Source organism: Molossus molossus, unplaced genomic scaffold, assembly GCF_014108415.1.
Source record: "Molossus molossus isolate mMolMol1 unplaced genomic scaffold, mMolMol1.p scaffold_m16_p_24, whole genome shotgun sequence".
Lineage (NCBI taxonomy): Eukaryota > Metazoa > Chordata > Mammalia > Chiroptera > Molossidae > Molossus > Molossus molossus.
In genome coordinates, this window is record NW_023425360.1 from 11839945 (window position 1) to 11857283 (window position 17339).

Sequence of the window (17339 nt, forward strand, 5' to 3'; positions counted from 1 at the left end):
GACCGGGAGCCCTCCATGGTGGCAGCCGCAGCATCTCGGAGGTCCCCAGGGGCAGGGACGGGACCATCCTCTCTGTAGCTGCCCCCAGCCCAGAGCCTGGGACAGGAGAGCAATTGTCCTGGGACAATGGGAGCTCAGGGGGTGTATGTTGACAGGGAGTAAAGTGAGAAGCTGTTGGAGGGATGGGACCAGTCAGGACGAAGAGCAGAGAGGTCTCCGAGTGATGCTGAGGACCCAGCTTCGAACTGCAGTTCAGGGAGTCCAGGCCTGCATCCCCTCAGGAGTTAAAAAGAAAACATGTTAAGTGTCGAGCTTAAGAATCAGGAGATTGGCCCTGGCCAGTGTGGCTTAGTTGGTTGGAGCATCGTCCTGTGCACCAAAAGGTTGCGGGTTTGATTCCTGGTCAGAGTATGGACATTCTGCCCTGGCTGGTTTGGCTCTGTGGTTGGAGCATCAGCCCACAGACCAGACAGACCTGGGTTCGGTTCCTGCTAAGGGCACGTACCTCAGCTGCAGTTTGTCCCTGGCCCCAGTGGGGTCATGTGGGTGGCAACCACTCAATGTGTGTGTGTCTCTCTCTTTGTCCCTCTCTCCCTCCTGCTCTATCTGAAGATGAATGCAAAAATGTCCTCGGGTGAGGATTAAAAAAAAAAAAAAAAAGCACAGAGTATGTACATTCCTAGGTTGTGGGTTTAATCCTGGATCTGGAAGTGTGGAAGAGGCAACAGATCGAAGTTTCTCTCTCACATCAAGGTTCCTCTCTCTCTCTCTCTCTCTCTCTCTGTCTCTCTCTCTCCGTTTCTCTCTCTCTCTCTCTCTCTCTCTCTCTCCCTTCTTTTCTCTGAAATCAATAAAAAACATATCTCAAGTAGAGGATTAAAAAAAAAATGTTCTCCTGTTTTCCCCAAAGAGTTCTATTGTTTTGCATGTGTGTTTTGAGTTCATTTTTTATAAGCTATGAAGTTTATGTCAAGGATTTTTAAGGGTTTCTCAGGTGTCTTCCTTTCTGCTTAAGGATGTCCAATTGTTCTGTTGGCCAATATTAACATGAATTCTACCCCCCCCCCATTTTATATTAATTTTTCTCTTCGTAAATTGAAGGCCATTTTTCTTACCTAAAATGAGAAGCTACGTGTGAATGCGGCTGCCGTGCAGTTCATGGAAAAAATAAGTAAATACTAGTTTACAACACAAACACTCTCTCTCTCTCTCGTAGAAAACAATTGCTAAACAAAAGCCAAAATGTCAGATGTACCATGTGAAATTTGATTCGGGAGTCACAAGTTCAAGTTCGCAGCTTTAACTCAGCGCCGCGAAAGAGCAGCGACCACCGGCTCCAAGGCGGCCCCTCAGAAGCCCCTCCTGGGGAAGAATGTCCCCGCCTGTCTAGAGACACGGGTCAGCCCCTCGTTCTTGTCAGCCCGTGGGCAGAGGGGCTCACGTTGCAGGGCACTGACCTCAGCTGAGGTTGCAAACCATCCTTTCCAGCTGCAGAGTGGAGCGCGCGTGCAAGCGTGTGCAAGTGTGTGCAAAACCCGCTCCTTCTGCCTGGACCCCGCGTGGGAGCCGTGTTCGTGTGCACGATTGACCCCGGTGACGCGCCGACCACAGAACCCATCCAACAAAGGAGCTCATTTACTTTCTGACATGGTTAATGTCCTGGTTTAATGACCCTCCTATATCACGCTCAGCACCCTAAATTACAGGGCAGCCCAGGCGGGATTGCAGACTTCGCCCGTCCCTGGAGCTGCTGCGCTCCCCAGACAGCCGCGGGGGGCCGCTTTCATCGCCCCCGTGAGCCGTGACCGCACCTCTCATTAAAGAAATTGTTGGCACCTCCTCCTAACTCCAGATCACTGTCCCCTAAGATGCTTCAGCCACAGGAAGTAGTGTTCTGGACCTAGCCGCGCACAAAAAGACCAAAAGTGTCTTCTTACGAAGGCAGATTCTGTGTTTCTTGATTGTGTGTCCAAGATAAAAAAACATCCCGTCCCCTTGGCATGCTCTGAAATGTCTGTTTGGAGAGATCATGTTCCACAATGAAGCTTTGGGATGAAAGTCGTTAGGGCAAGGACTTCCGAAACCGGAGTCCCTAGACCCTGCCCGGCTAAGAGCATCGCCCACCAGACAGGTTTAGCGCCCGGCAGAAATGCTGCCAGATGATTTAAGCGATTCTTACATCCCTGGCACCCACTGTAAGATCAATGTTCACGTAAAAGGTAAAACCCTCATGCCCAACACCCGTATTTCAAAGGTGACATCCAAGAAAACGGAGGGTGAGTTACGGGCGAAACTTTCTAAGAAGCATCCTTGGCTTTGATCTGTTGATTCAGGAAGTGAAGAAGGACCGAGTGAGCAGCTGAGAACGTAAATTGTCTACAGAATAAGATTCCACTTCTCCGAGCGCTGTCACACTCTAAAGCTTAGATGCCGCTATCTAAATCAGGGAGATAACGTAATGTACGTTTTCAATCAACACTGAAAGATTGTAGAAATTAGCATCCATAATGAGAAAAGTAGAGCCCCAAATCCCATAATTATGTCAATTCGGTTTGCTAAAAATAGGTCAGGTGGGAAGGAGGGCCCTCTTGAGAGAGAGGACTTGTAGGCAGGTAACTAGGACTGTATTTTCTGCTTCCAACTTGGCTTCATTATATCCTGAATCCTCAAACTCTTTCCCAGACTCTGGACAGGGGTATTTTGCAACCATAGCTGTGTCTTCCTCTGGCATTCGGATCATCGCTGGTCATAGGATCTGGGCTTTTATCTCGATCCACCTTTGACGGATTAGTTGCTGAGAGTCCTCCGTTTCCTCATGTGTAAAATGGGAATATCAGTTCTCATTGTACAGAATTACTGTGGGGACTAACTGATGTCACCTGTGGAGGGCACAGAGCAGAGAGAGCCTGGCAGAGTGAAGAGTCAACCCAGCGCCGCTAGCATCAGCATAGCTGTGCCGTGGTTTCGCGGACGACACCGTGAAGGTGTTCAAATTGGGAAATTGTGTATTGTTTCTCTCCCTCATCTTCTCTCTCTCACACACACACACGCAGCAGAACTGAATTTAATTATAAGCTATTTAAGCATTAGAATGCCTAATTTCTTTGGGGCTCATAATTGTATAACAATGGTAATGACTATAAACTAATAATGATGATTACTCTATGGCGCCAAAGTCAAGCATATGGTGGAATTGACCGGGAACGGGTGCAAGACGCCCCAAGACCTGCACTCAGCTGTGTTGGCTCTAAGGAAAGCAGGCAGTGGGAAGAGAGAAATAGAAAGAACCCCAAAGGCAAAGAGCAAGGGAGGCTGCACTGCGGAGCCTGGGGAGCCGGGCCCGCCAGCTAACCCCAGCCCACAGCCCACAGCCATCTGGCGGGCGGCCCGGAGGTGGCGGCCCCGGCCCCCTACCCGAGGGGTGGCGGCCCAGGTCCCTGCCTCTACGTTTAGAGCCCCCAGTGCTGCAGGTGAGGGCCTGGGCAGCGTGGACAAGGGCCCAGTGAGGCGCCAAGGGAAGATCAAGGTCAAGGTCAAGTGTGACTGCAGAGAGCACAGAAGCACCTCAACCTGGAGGAGCGGATCCTGGGGCAGCTCCCTCGCCAGGAAGAGGAGACCCCGGGGCTGGAGATTGATGTGGTCAGTCTCCTGGGCATGAAGAGCCCGGGTTGCCAGGGTCCAGGAGCTGCTGGTGGACCGTGGAGACCACTGGGGCCTCCATCTCTGGCCTGAGGGACGCGATCCGGGGCATGCAGAAGCTGAGCACACCCCAGAAGAAGACAGGGTCCTCAGCCCAGGTGAACGTTGGCTCCCACAGGACAATCGCTGCCCCCGACCATGTAGCAACAGCAAAGCCAAAGGGCCTGCAGCCAGGCCTGGCCCATGAGCGGGGCTCCCCTTGCCCTTGCGTAGGGACCTCTTCCCTGCCCCGTTTTCCATTTTGGGGTTTATTATTATTATTATTATCATGATTATTATTATTATTATTAAACTCCTGGGACTTAAAAAACCAACCAAGGGGAGAACGAGCAGGTAAGGCATTCCATCCCTGACAATGGCAGAGGCTGAGGGCAAACGGATCCCTCCAGAATGACATCATTATATGAGCTGACCTGCTGGGGAGACCCAAGCCCTTCCCTCCAGCTGCATCGCAGGGCAACATAGAGGCTTTAATGCAAAACACCCCTCAGCCCCGTGGAACTGCGGTCTGCTGGAGTTGATAGCATGTAACACAAAACACATTTGCCATTATTCCTTCCACCTAAATAAATAAATCCCCAGGAGAAGGGGAAACTCACTACAGTATTCAAATGTGGGGATGTGTCTCCAGGAAGAAAACACACCCGGGGGCTGGCACGGAAGGTCGACAGTCGTCAGCCCGTGCCGACGGCTCGAAGAGACCCACCGCACGGGCACGGGGGAATGGCCAGGGCGGCGGGCAGTGGAACCAAATGAATCCCTCCAGAATTATATCATTTTCAGCGACTGAGTCATTGTGGGAAGATTTGGGGGAGCAAGTCAAACTTGATTACTTAAGGAAGCATGCAGGGCTAAAGTCAACATTTTATAGGTTGTGGGTGAATATTCATAAAACCCACGTGGAGTTTTATATGCCATGTTTCTTTATGATGGAAGCAACGCCTTCCCTTGGAGACATTAGCAGAGCAGGGAGGCGTCTCGGACTGTTGGGGAGGCTCCTGACCTCGGTGGTGTCACAGAGAAAAGATACAGGGTGGAGTGTGACCACCCTGAAGGCCAAGGGTTGCAGCAGAGATCATTGTCTATCTGGTGGAGGTGATGCCCCACAGAGGGTCAAAGTTGTCCGTTCTGGGATGGTCGGCTAGATTCTCAATTCCCCTAGCTGGGAAACAGAGCCATGTCCAGCTGCATTGCACCAAAGAGCCTACGCTATTTCTGACATTGACTCCGACAACGTCCTAGCTTAGTGGTGGGGGCTGGAGTCTTAGCTTTCCCTGGTAAGAAATTCACAGGTTTAGAAGCATATTTCATGGTTCCTTTCTCCTCCTTATGTCCTCTATATCTCTATCGCTGTATTTTACCCCCTAAATCCTCATTGAACCTGAACTCATAAACCTATACAAACGCTCAAAAGGGCATGATCAAATTGTGCATTTCCATTCATTTCACTGAAAACGCAACCCGGCCCCTGGTCATTTGGGAAAGTAAAATTAAATAAGTTAGGAAACAGAATTTGAACTTCTCAACGTACAAGGGGGCATTGATGAAATGAAAATGAAAAGTTTTGCTCTATCTGCTTTTGATTTATCATGAATGTTCAAGATAAAATAATATTCATAGAGAAACAATTAACAGTGGTTACTCACCTGTAAGGACTTTCCCACCATAAGTGTCGCTTAAGAGAGTGACAGATTCCTAAAAACTTTTAACTTTCTCTTATACAAATCTCAGCTTCAAAATAAAATAGAAGGAGGGTGTCTGGGGAGGGGAGGGAGAAGGAGAAACATCTGTAACAAAATAAATTAATTAATAAAAAAATGAAATAGAAAACAGAACCACAGACTATTAGAAAGTGAAAATAATAAAAATATATGTATTATAAACTATAGAATATAGGTAAAGCAACACTCTGAGGAAATTTCATAGCCTTAAGTACTTAAATTAATAGTATATGCACTGAAAGAAATAAGGAAGAGAGCATTAAAATATATTTGAGGAGCCCTGGCCAGTATGGCTCAGCAGTTAGAGCATCGGCCTACAGTCCAGAGAGACCCAGGTTTGGTTCCCGCTAAGGGCATGTACCTTGGTTGCAGTTTGTCCCTGGCCCTGGTTGGTCGTGTGGGTGACAGCCACTCGATGTGTCCCTTTCACATCGATGTTTCTCTCTCTCTCTCTTTCTCTCTCTCCCTCACACTCTATCTGAACAAAACATGAAAAAATATCCTTGAGTGAGGATTTATATATATATATTTGAGGATATTGCAGGGAGAGAAATCAAAATAAAAAAGAGAAAAAAAATGGTAGAACCTCCAAATAAGTCCAAGAGCTATTTCCCTCCACCCCAGGAAAAGGAATAAACTAAATTGTTATTAAATAATTAACTTGTAATTATTTTTTAAATAATATAAATAACCAGATTAAAGTGGAACACCCCCCCCCCCAAAATCAAACTATGGAGGACTTTATGCTGAGTTAAATAAGCTAGTCACCAAAGGGCCAATATGCTATAATTCCATTTATATGAGGAATCTAAAATAGTCCAACTTGAAGCTGAGGGGAGAGGACACATATAAAATTTCAGTTCTGCAAGATCTGCTGTACAACATTGTACCTAAACATAAAAATACCGTATTGTTCACTTAAAAATCTGTCAAGAGGGTAGATCTCCTGTGACGTGTTCTTATCACAATTAAAAAAAAAAACTCAGAAAAAATAAATTATAATATAAGCTAAAAAAAATAACACTCCCTAGCCGGGTGACTCAGTTGGTTGGAACACTGTTCCATACACCAAAAGGCTTTGGGTTCAATTCCCAGGCAGGGCACACCCCTAGGTTGCAGGTTCAATCCCAAGTCAGGCTGCATATGGGAGGCAACCAACTGTTTCTCTCTCATATCAACGCTTCTCTCTCTCTCTCTCTCTCTCTCTTCCCCCCCTTCCTCTCTCTCTGTAAATCAATAAAAACATATCCTCAGGTGAGGATTAAAAAAAAAAACCAAAACCATTACTATTTAATAATTAATATATAATACGATTAATATGTAATAAATAAATATCCTTGAGTATTTGGGGAAGGCCTTTCTACACAAGACCTAATATCCTGACATAATAAGAGTTCTGAATCTGACCACACAATTCTGTTTAGGAAAAAATTATCATAAGCAGAGTGGAAAATAAATGATAATCTGGGCAGAATTATCTGTCACAGACAAGGTGGGGAAAGAGTTGATTTCCATAATATGTCATGACCTGTTGAAATTCAACAAGAAAAGACAATTCACAGAGCACTATGCAAAGCTACTTTTCTGGGAAAGGGTATAAAATGGCTGCCTGACCTTAAACATAATTAAATAAATTGTATATAATTTAAAAGTATAGGGCGTTTACCTTAACATGAGCAATTATAAAAAATTTTTAAAAAGTTTGATTTTGCACAAGATGGTGAAGAAGCAGGACCCTATCTTGCCAGCCACAAAAGGTGCAGCTTCTTGGGAGGTAAATTCGACACCATCCACCCTGTGACTTGGTTGACAAGGGATTTCACCCTTCATTATACTCAGAGAGGCATGCAAAGGCACAGGCAGAAGGATATTCATGGCAACCGTGTTTGATCTCAACCACCTAAGTGGCCATCGCTTGGGGAACTGGTTAGGTGATAACAGACCCAGAAGACAGGATGCCACACAATTGTGGAAATAAATGAGAGGTGACACCATTTTCCTGAAAGACCCAGAAAGCAATGCTAAATGACAAATGGTCCAGAGATTATTACGCAAGGAATATGACTTCTATAAAACAAGAGAAGAAGCAGGAATCTGGTGCTGAGCCAAGTTGGTGCCTTCCAGGGTCTAGGTTTTATTACTGTGCTTCCTACAACACGCTCCTTATATATCCTACTGTATCTGCACGAATTATGTAATCATGGGTGTTTTTAAGGAGTGAGGTGTCTCTAGGTAACATCCGTAGTGGTCACACACAGGTTCCGAGGTCAGAGTCCTGGGCTGGCCCCTTCAGACTGGCAGCCTTGGGCATCTCAGGTCTCTCTCCACGTCTTTGTTCCCACATCTGTAAAATGGGCTTAATAATCATATTAACCTTGTAAGATTGATGAGAGGATTAAAATAGATGGACAAGCACATCAGTAGAACACGTAAGAGCCGGCCATTACTACAGTGAAGGAATAACCTATAAAATGCGCAGGTAATAAAAGTGCAGGAGGCAAAGCAGCTGGGGCCCCACCCCTTTGGTGGCCGGTGACCACACTTTGTGAACTAGGGCATTGACACCCACACAAATTGGGCAAGAAGGACTCCTCTGAAGAGGCGAGCCCGGCTGGGAATTCAGGACAGAGGGAGACTCCTTTCGTTGTACAATTTGAACTTTTTCTTCTCTGGGGATGAATTCTCCTTTTAATTAAAAATAAACAAATCTGGTATGAAGCCAGTCATACACTGGAAACTCTCCCGCTCTGTCTCGGAAGAATTCCAATGCCCACAGCCTTTCTCTCTGCCCACTGATCCTTAAGCTATCAATAATCGTCCAGTTTGATGTCATGCCAGTTTCAGGAGTGTTGACAGACCCCAGCTCAAAAGTCCCTTTATTAGACCTTGTCCTCAGTAAAGCTTGCAAATTGCTCTGATCTTTGCAAACAAAGCCGTCGCTCATTCTCTGAATCCCTGAGCATCCTACACAATAACGTAAGAATTGGCGAAAATTACCCGAGATAAAGCGTCCCTTAGAACATCAAAGTCCCTGATTTCCAGGCTGTAGGCTGCAGGTATGCGAAGTCTTGACAGGCCAGATGGACGGCGGAGATAAAGCAAAAGTGAAACTCTTCAGCGGGTGCGCCCCAGTTGGGTTTTGTGCTGGGTTTTCTGCGAGATTAGTGTCACTTCGAGAGGGGTGAGCACGTCTGCTTTTCCCTTCCGAACCAGGTAGTCAGCAGCAGGTACAATCAGGACAGGAGCACTTTAAACCCTGTGACGGATGCACGGCCCTCCTTCTGCCCCTTTGTTGACTTCTGACGGGGTCATTTTCTACGTGCTGCCTCGATGCTTTGTTTCGCACTTGATGTCCGATGGGAGCGTCTTTTCCCTTAGGACCAGCGCCCTGAGGACCGGTGGCAGCTTTGAAGACAGGCGCTGGCAAACTCACCACTTGATCCGGTCAACAGAAATATCGCACAGCAATGTGGCTAAGCTGAGGCTTGAACACATCCCCGCATTCACGCACATTGTGTCTGAAATCAGCATTTGGGTTAGAAGTTTCAACATCCTCTTCGAGTACAATGTCTTACTAATTTTTTTTTTTTATCCTCACCCGAGGACATTTTTTTTTGCATTTATGGTCAGATAGAGCAGGGTTGGGGGGGGAGGAGAGAGAAACATCGACATGAGAGACACATCGGGTGGTTGCCACCCACATGACCCCAATGGGGGCCGGGGACAAACTGCAACCAAGGTACATGCCCTTAGTGGGAACTGAACCCGGGACTCTCTGGTCCACGGGTCAATATTGTAACCGCTGAGCCAAACCGGCCAGGGCCTGATTTTTTTTTTTTTTTTTTTTTTTTATCCTCACCCGAGGACACTCTTCCATTTTTCACTTAGATAGAGCAAAGGAGAGAGAGAAAAAGAGAGAAACATCGATGTGAAAGGGACACATTGAGTGGCCGCCACCCACACGACCCATCCAGGGCCAGGGACAAACTGCAACCGAGGTACATGCCCTTAGCGGGAACCGAACCCGGGTCTCTGTGGACCGCAGGCTGATGCTCTAACCGCTGAGCCAAACCAGCCAGTGCCTGATTTTTTTTTTTAGAGAGAGACAGAGAGGAAGGGGGAGAGAGAAACATCGATTTCTTGGTCCACATATATTGACGCATTCATTGTTGATTCTTGTCTGTGCCCTGATCGGGGATCGAACACGCAACCTTGGTGAATGGGACAATGCTCCAAACAACTGAGCCACCAGCCAGGACAAGATCACACGACTTTAAAAAAAATGTTTTTTAGTGGTATTTATTACCTACTGTGATTTTTTTTTTATTCGTCCGATCAGAATGATATTAGGACTGTTTACAAGGACGTGCACCACCAGCTCTGAGCTGACGATGACTCTTAGATCCAGCTGGACCCTGGAATGAAGTGAGGGTCCCCGGAAGAGCCCGCCTCACCAGGACAACTGGGCAGTGTTTTCTCGGTGTCGTCCTCATGGCCTCAGTTGACACCTGTGTGGCACATGGGACACACTCCAACTTCTTGCCCCCGGGAATCCTAACCTGGACAAGCCACCTTGGTGCGTGCCTTGCCTCACCCAAGCCACTCCTAGCCGTTGTCCTAGCTCATTTAAGGCCACTGTCCCAAGGTCATATGGAGTCACTTAAGATGGTTCCATCTACTAAGACTTGTCCTGAAGGAGCGAAAGTCGCAAGAGCCCGATTCTGGCAGCTCAGGGAGGCCTGTTGGCATCGTCGCCAAGGGAGGCAGGGAGCAGGCATGAAGATCAGGAGGACAGCTGAGCATGACCTTGTCTCACACCTTCTCAAAGAGCAGAAGCTCGGACACACCAAAACCCTGTCCGGAAAGAAACCAAGAAGAAAGAAAAGCTGTTATTTGTCAACAACTCACAGTCACCAGGCCCCTGCTCACCGCCTCTGCTCTGCACAGGCTGGGGCTAGCTTCCCGTTGTCCAAATGTGGAAACTGAGGCATGGATCAAACAGGCCACACAATGGAGGAAGGTCCAAGAGGGGACGGGGGCTTGGCTCTGTCTGAGCCACTCACGCCACCCCCGTACCCCCTTTGAGGGGACCATGGATCGGAAAAACCAGCTCCCTACTTGATAGTCAGTGACATGGCCCTGACTTTTCTTTGTTTTTATCGCATGTTGATGGGTGTTTTTTTTATCTTCACCTGAGGACATTTTTCCATTTTTTGTTCAGATAGAGTGGGAGGGAGAGAGGAAGAGAGAGAGCAAAACATTCATGCAAGAGAGACACATCGAGTGGCTGCCTCCCACACAACCCAACCAGGGCCGGGGACAAACTGCAACCGAGGTACATGCCCTTAGCGGGAACCGAACCCGGGTCTCTCTGGACTGCAGGCCGACGCTCTAATCACTGATCCAAACCGGCCAGGGCTGTTGATTGGTATTTTAAAGAGTAAATACCTCTCCTAACACATGCCTTGAACCAGACAGACCTGTAAACCACACCTGGGACAAACTTGGTAATTAAACAAAAATGATTCTTAAAACAAGAAACGGTGAAAAATACATGAATAAAAATGATCGCACCCAGAATGTCACTATCTCACCCTAACTACTTTCTATTCTTGCATACTTCCTTCCATATACGAACACAACTGTAATCACAATGTATATGGGCTTTGTCTCCTCTTTCAAAAAACGTTGTATCATTGGCCTGGCAGGTGTGGCTTAGTTGGTCAGGTGTCATCCTGTGAACCAAAAGGTTGCTGGTTCAACTCCTGGTCCAGGTTTTGGGCTCCATCCCCGGTAGGGGGCGTGCAGGAGGCTAACCAAATGATGTTGCGATCTCACATCGATGTTTCTCTTTTCTCCCTTCCTCTCTCTCTAAAAATCAATAAACTATTTTCAAAATACGGTGTATCATGACTGTTTCCTCTAGTTCTAGTGTTTACATAATATTTAATTGCTATGCTTGACCTGTCGCCACATATATGATTCTCAACTTTCCCACTGTTATAGTACACACTGTCATGAACATCTTCACATACGCAGTATTTTCCTTTGGATTTCTTCAGATAAATTCCCAAGGCGGATCTTAGTCAAACAGCATGGAATATTTTATGGTTCCCAATACTTTCTCAAAAAGATAGCACTAACCAATTCACAGTGCCACCACCAACCGCACCCATGAGCAGTGCCAGTTTTATTACAACCTCGCCAACCCACGTGGGCAAACCTTCCAGCAAATACATACTGATTTGCATCACCATCAGCCATTCAAAATGTTCCGTATTTTCTGAAATGATCGCAGGGGGAAACATTAAAACATCGAATGCACTTGGAAAACAGAAGAGAGAGGATTTTCATTGTAGATGGTTAGAATTCAGAAAGACCGAAGGAGGAGGGGAAAACTGGATCCATTTCTCTTTCATCCTTTACTTGGTACCTGAAAAATCTGAAACTCATTTGCCTGAGTCACAGTTGGGCCAGTAACAAGGCAGGATGGCCGACACCTGCTGAGGCTTTTGGGAGAAGTCCAGAGCAAACAGGACACCCCACAACTGTCTCCTTCTCAGGCAAAAACCCCAGAATGAGACTCCCCCTGCCTCTGAGAGAGAAATCCGAACATTTCCCTGTGGTTTCTGGGGACCTGAATCACAACATTCAAAAGCATCTTGAAAATCTCTGAGCTCCGACGCGAAACGGGTCTCCCTGGTTCTCCTTCCTCCTGCTTCTGTTTTTAATCAGGACCTTGGAACTCACTAGGTCATTTAAAGAATGACTTTCAAGTCGTATCTTCGAAGGAAAATGACTCTTTGTCTCAGCCTCTATCTGTCGTTACACCCTCATGCAGCTCTGGGAAATTAGCAACTTGACTCTCCTCCCGGCTGTCATTTACAATAAAAAGCTCTCTGCCATTCACGAAAAAGTACGGCCAGCCTAGCAGCAGGCAGACAGGGGTAAAGAAACATAATTAAATGCATTCAGCAGGTGCCAGGGTCACATTTACCTGCCTGTTCCTCAGAGATGGACCTCGGAGATGACGCTTATTCCCAACGTGCTATTGTGCTTCCTGAGCAGCACGCACACGCAGGTGGAGTTTGGAAGTGACGGAAAGAGGGGTGCGCTCCTCGATGTGACCTCTGTGTCCCCAGGCTTCCCACACGGTCCCTTTGCTTCCTACACAGAATCAGCACGTGGTATCCGTGCAACACACAGCCTTCAATGAACCCCACTGCCTGTGTACTGGGGTCTGTTCCCAGAGGCACCTGCATTGGTGATTCATGTTCTCTGGCTAAATATGTATTTTCAAACCTCCCATGAGTGCATGTTCCTGCGTGCCAGGCACTGTCCTACAGAGCTTTCCTGGTGCTAACGCAGCAAGTCCTGTCAACAGAGCCACAGGGAGGTTCCGCTACTCTCCCCAGATGAGAAAGCGGGGTGCAGAGAGGCCACCTCTGAGGCCAAGCGGGGGGCTCCGGAGGCCACGCTCGCCATGGGGCCCGCGCCCCTCTTCGGGTGGCCGGCATCTGGCTTAGCCTCTCTGCGTCTCTGCGAGTGTCCCCAGACACCTGCCCTGTGCAGCCTCACCCAAGACGACAGCTTCCCGCCGGGGCGTGCCACCTGAGCTGCGCCCGCCTTCGCCCTGAACTTGAGAAGCTCACGGTCAAGGGTGCCAGGGGAAACGGGACACTCTGCAAAGTATTAAGCCTAATCTCTTTGTTTTGTTTTATTTTGTTTAAATCAGGGTCATGGGGGACAGTGCCAGCAGAGGAGGGTGGCTGTTTCAGATGCAAAGAGATAAGGAGACACGGCGTGTCACGGGTGCTGTGACATGACATCTCGGTAGTTTTCACAGGGTCACCCTGCACCGGGCCAGGGAGAAGAATTTCGGACTCAAGAGTCACGACACTCGCTGCTCGAATCCAGTGGTTTCCAAGGACGCGCACGTGATGCACGTCAACAACCATGGGATCACGGTGGGGACATCACAGTCAGTCACCGTACCACCGTTTCACCTTTGCTGTCTGTTACAATGTTTTCATAATTTAAATGGGAAAAAACGTAGTGTGGCTAGATTTCTTTTGGAGTGTGCTGTCTACAAAGAGACGCACCACCAGAATGTTAAAACACAAACTTTAAGGATAAAGGAACCAGAGGACTCATTACTCAACTCCTCTCCTTTTTTTTTTTTTTATCCTCGCCCGAGGACATTTTTCCATTTTTTGTTCAGATAGAATGGGAGGGAGAGAGAGGAAGAGAGAGAGAGAGAGAGAGAGAGAGAGAGAGAGAGAGGGAGAGAGAGAGAAACATCGACATGAAAGGGACACATCGAGTGGCTGCCACCCACACGACCAACCAGGGCCGGGACAAACTGCAACCAAGGTACGTGCCCTTAGCGGGAACCGAACCCGGGTCTCTCTGGACCGCAGGCCAACGCTCTAACCACTGAGCAAAACTGGCCAGGCTCAACTTCTCTCCTTTTAAAGATGAGGAAATATATAAAAATAGAGTTAATTATAATTTAAACTATTTATAATAGTCAAAAACTATGTAAAATGTCTCTCTCTCTCTCTCTCTCTCTCTATATATATATATATATTTCCAGTAAGTCTTTAATCATTCTCTTAATGTTTTTTACAATTTTGATAAAATTGGAAAAAATTCAAATGTAACACATCTAGCCCAACCGTGTGGCTCAGTGGACTGAGCATCGTCCCGTGGACTGAGAGGTCCCGGTTTGAGTCCCGGTCAGGGCACATTTCCGGGTTGTGGGCTCGATCCCCAGTAGGGGGCGTGCAGGAGGCAGCCAATCAATGTTTCTCACATCAATGTTTCTCTCTCTCACTTCCTCTCCGTCTAAAAAAATCAATAAGAACTTTTTAAAATGTAATACATCTAAATATTTTACTGATTATTTTGAAAATATTTAACGATTTTCGCAAGTTAATAATATTGATGGGTAGTCATGCAGTCTAAATACAAGTGATTAGTGTATTCAACCCAGGTTACAAATGAAAATAAAACATAGAAGACCTTGGCACTTTACTGGACAAGTAAAGTAAGGGGGACAGCACACTTAGGCTTACTGCCACACGACTCTAGTGGAGAAAAAGGAAAGCAAATTAAAACCTCGGAAAAAGGGCGAGAGAGGGGACAAGTGATGATTTTACACAAATCGGTGACTGCAGGCCACCAGGAAGGTCCACCAACTAATGGACTTGGAAGAATAAGAAACAAAGACATGCCCAGCGGGTATGGCTCAGTGGTTGAGCATCAACCCATGCACCAAGAGCCTCTGGTTTGATTCCCGGTCAGGGCACATGCCCAGGTTGTGGGCCCAATCCCCGATGAGGGGGCATGCAGGTGGCAAACAATCAATGTTCTCTCTCATCGACGTTTCTATCTCTCTCTCCCTCTCCCTTCCTCTCTCTCTAAAATCAATAAAGAAAAAAAAATTAAAAAAAGAAACAAAGAGCCCTGGCCGGTTTGGCTCAGCGGTTAGAGCGTCGGCCTGAGGTCCAGAGAGACCCGGGTTCGGTTCCCGCTAAGGGCACGTACTTCGGTTGCAGTTTGTCCCTGGCCCTGGTTGGTCGTGCGGGTGGCAGCCACTCGATGTGTTCCTTTCACATCGATGTTTCTCTCTCTCTCTCTCTCTCTCTTTCTCTCTCTCTCTCTCTCTCTCTCCCCCTCCCACTCTACCTGAACAAAAAATGGAAAAATGTCCTCAGGTGAGGATAAAAAAAAAAAAAAGAAAGAAACAAAGACGCATCATTAGAAGGGTCTGTTTACCATAATACCTGTCACCCAGACACGTGGAAATTCTCCAATGTTGTGCCTGTTCTGTATCTAAGAATCTGACCACTGGCACCTCCAAGAATCAGGGGCCACAGTGAACTGAAGGTTTGTGGATCTGCTCCAAAACATCTGTTCTGCCGTGAACAGTCTGGTTCAGTGGTTAGAGCACCAGCCCACGGACCAATTTCAGGTTCGATTCAGGTCAAGGGCACATATCTCGGTTGCAGGTTTGGTCCCCAGCCCTGGCCGGGGTCATGCGGGAGGCAACCAGTCAATGTGTGTCTCTCTCTCTTTCCCTCCCATTCTATCTGAAGATAAATGGAAAAATATCCTCGGGTGAGGGTTAAAAAAAACAACATTTTGTCCTCCAGCCAGCCCAGGACAGCAAGAAGCAACCCTGCCAGTGTTTAAACAAATACATCATCAGATATGGGGGCTGATAAAAATCTTCACTTAATCATTCCCACATTCCATGTATGTGTTTCTTAGTGCTCTTGGTCTCAGATAAAATATATTCCAATAAATTAGGTGAACACCCATTTACACAATTATATCAGTCTCATTCTTATACATCTTTATTAATGTGTAGTAACTTGCAGATTTATTTCATTGATACGGTCATGCCATAAATTTAAAAATTGCTGGAACGATATGAATTAATGTAATATGTTTAGGCAAAGCCTGTCGGCATCATTTCAAGTCAACTTGGATACTATTTATACAATTCTCTTCTTCAAGTACCAAATGCTATTGCACTCCCAATAAATGTGTAGCGATTTTTTGACGCCCTTACGTGTTGGATTTCGCGTCTCTACATAAGGCTAATTGTTCTGGCTTTAGAGTTGCACATTAGCGATCATTAGAAAGATTAAATCAGATGGAAGAATACGGGTCATGGAAACTGTCTGGGGTGTTGTATTTAGAGCAATAGCAGTAAAATGTCCACGGTGACCCTGACCTCGTAGGTGGCTGCGGACCTGGAAGCCCATTGTCTGAGGTTCTGCTCCGAGGGCTGAACACTGACCCCACAGACCGCTGCCTGAATCAGGTGGCCTCTTTGCTCCGAGCTCCCTGCTTCGGGTTTTCCCAGTTACTCCATGAATCAAATTACGGGCACCTCAGCTGGGTTTCCTGTGAAATAGCAGATCTTACTGTAACCAAATATTACCATCTCCGAAAAACTTTATGCAACTAGTGGAGACTCTTCATTCTCAGGGAGCAGAGAAAAGCTTCTTTGTTTGGAGGCTGAGCACCTGGAATATGTTATCCAGGGGGGGCTCCCCAGGCCCACAGTAGAGAGGGAGCTCCCAAGACCCAATCACACCCCTGCCTGTGGAGGGCCAGCCCGCCCAGAGCTTCCTCCTGGCTTGGCTTCGTGTGGCCCAGTTTCATCAGACCTTGGAGTGAGCTGAAGCCAAACGGGAGGGACAACGTCGGTGGGGACCACAGACCTCCGCGGCAACCTTCCAGCTGTCAGAGGAGAAAGGACTGAGGACCAGAGATGGGGGGTGGGCTGGCACCTGCCCTCCTGCCCCCAGATCGCTCTTGTTCTCCTGAAGCAATGAGCACTAAGAATGCTGGCTATATCTCCGTGAGATCGGCAGACACTTGGCAGGGCATCAATCGGTACATCTGTGGGGCTCCCCTTGGAAACCAGTGAAACCCAGCTTCTACCTTTGCTTCAAAACATTTACCTGCTGGAAGAAAACCTTGCGTTGTTTCTTTTCTCTGTCTGCCATGGCTGAAGCAGAAGTCACTGCAAGGAGTCCAGGTCCGGACAGTCTAGAGCCAAAGTCAGGGCTGGTGTTGGGGGTCAGGAGGAGAACAGGACCAGGGGCCATCTAGAGGTATACGCCCATCCAAACACCAACTTTCTGAAGACAATATCCCATCTTGGTGCACATCTTTCCATCTTAATAAAATAAAAGTGCCGGAAGGGACCAGCTCTTTCTCATCTTTGGGCCCCTCACTTAAGATGCCGGGATGGGGTGTGGTAGTCACCCCATATAACTACCACCAGCACAGAACAGGTGATTTCCCTCACCCAGTGAAATGCCCCTCTTTGACTCTGAGTAGCTAAGATCGTTGTATGAATACAACTTTTCTCCCCCGCCAAATAACAACAAAAAACAA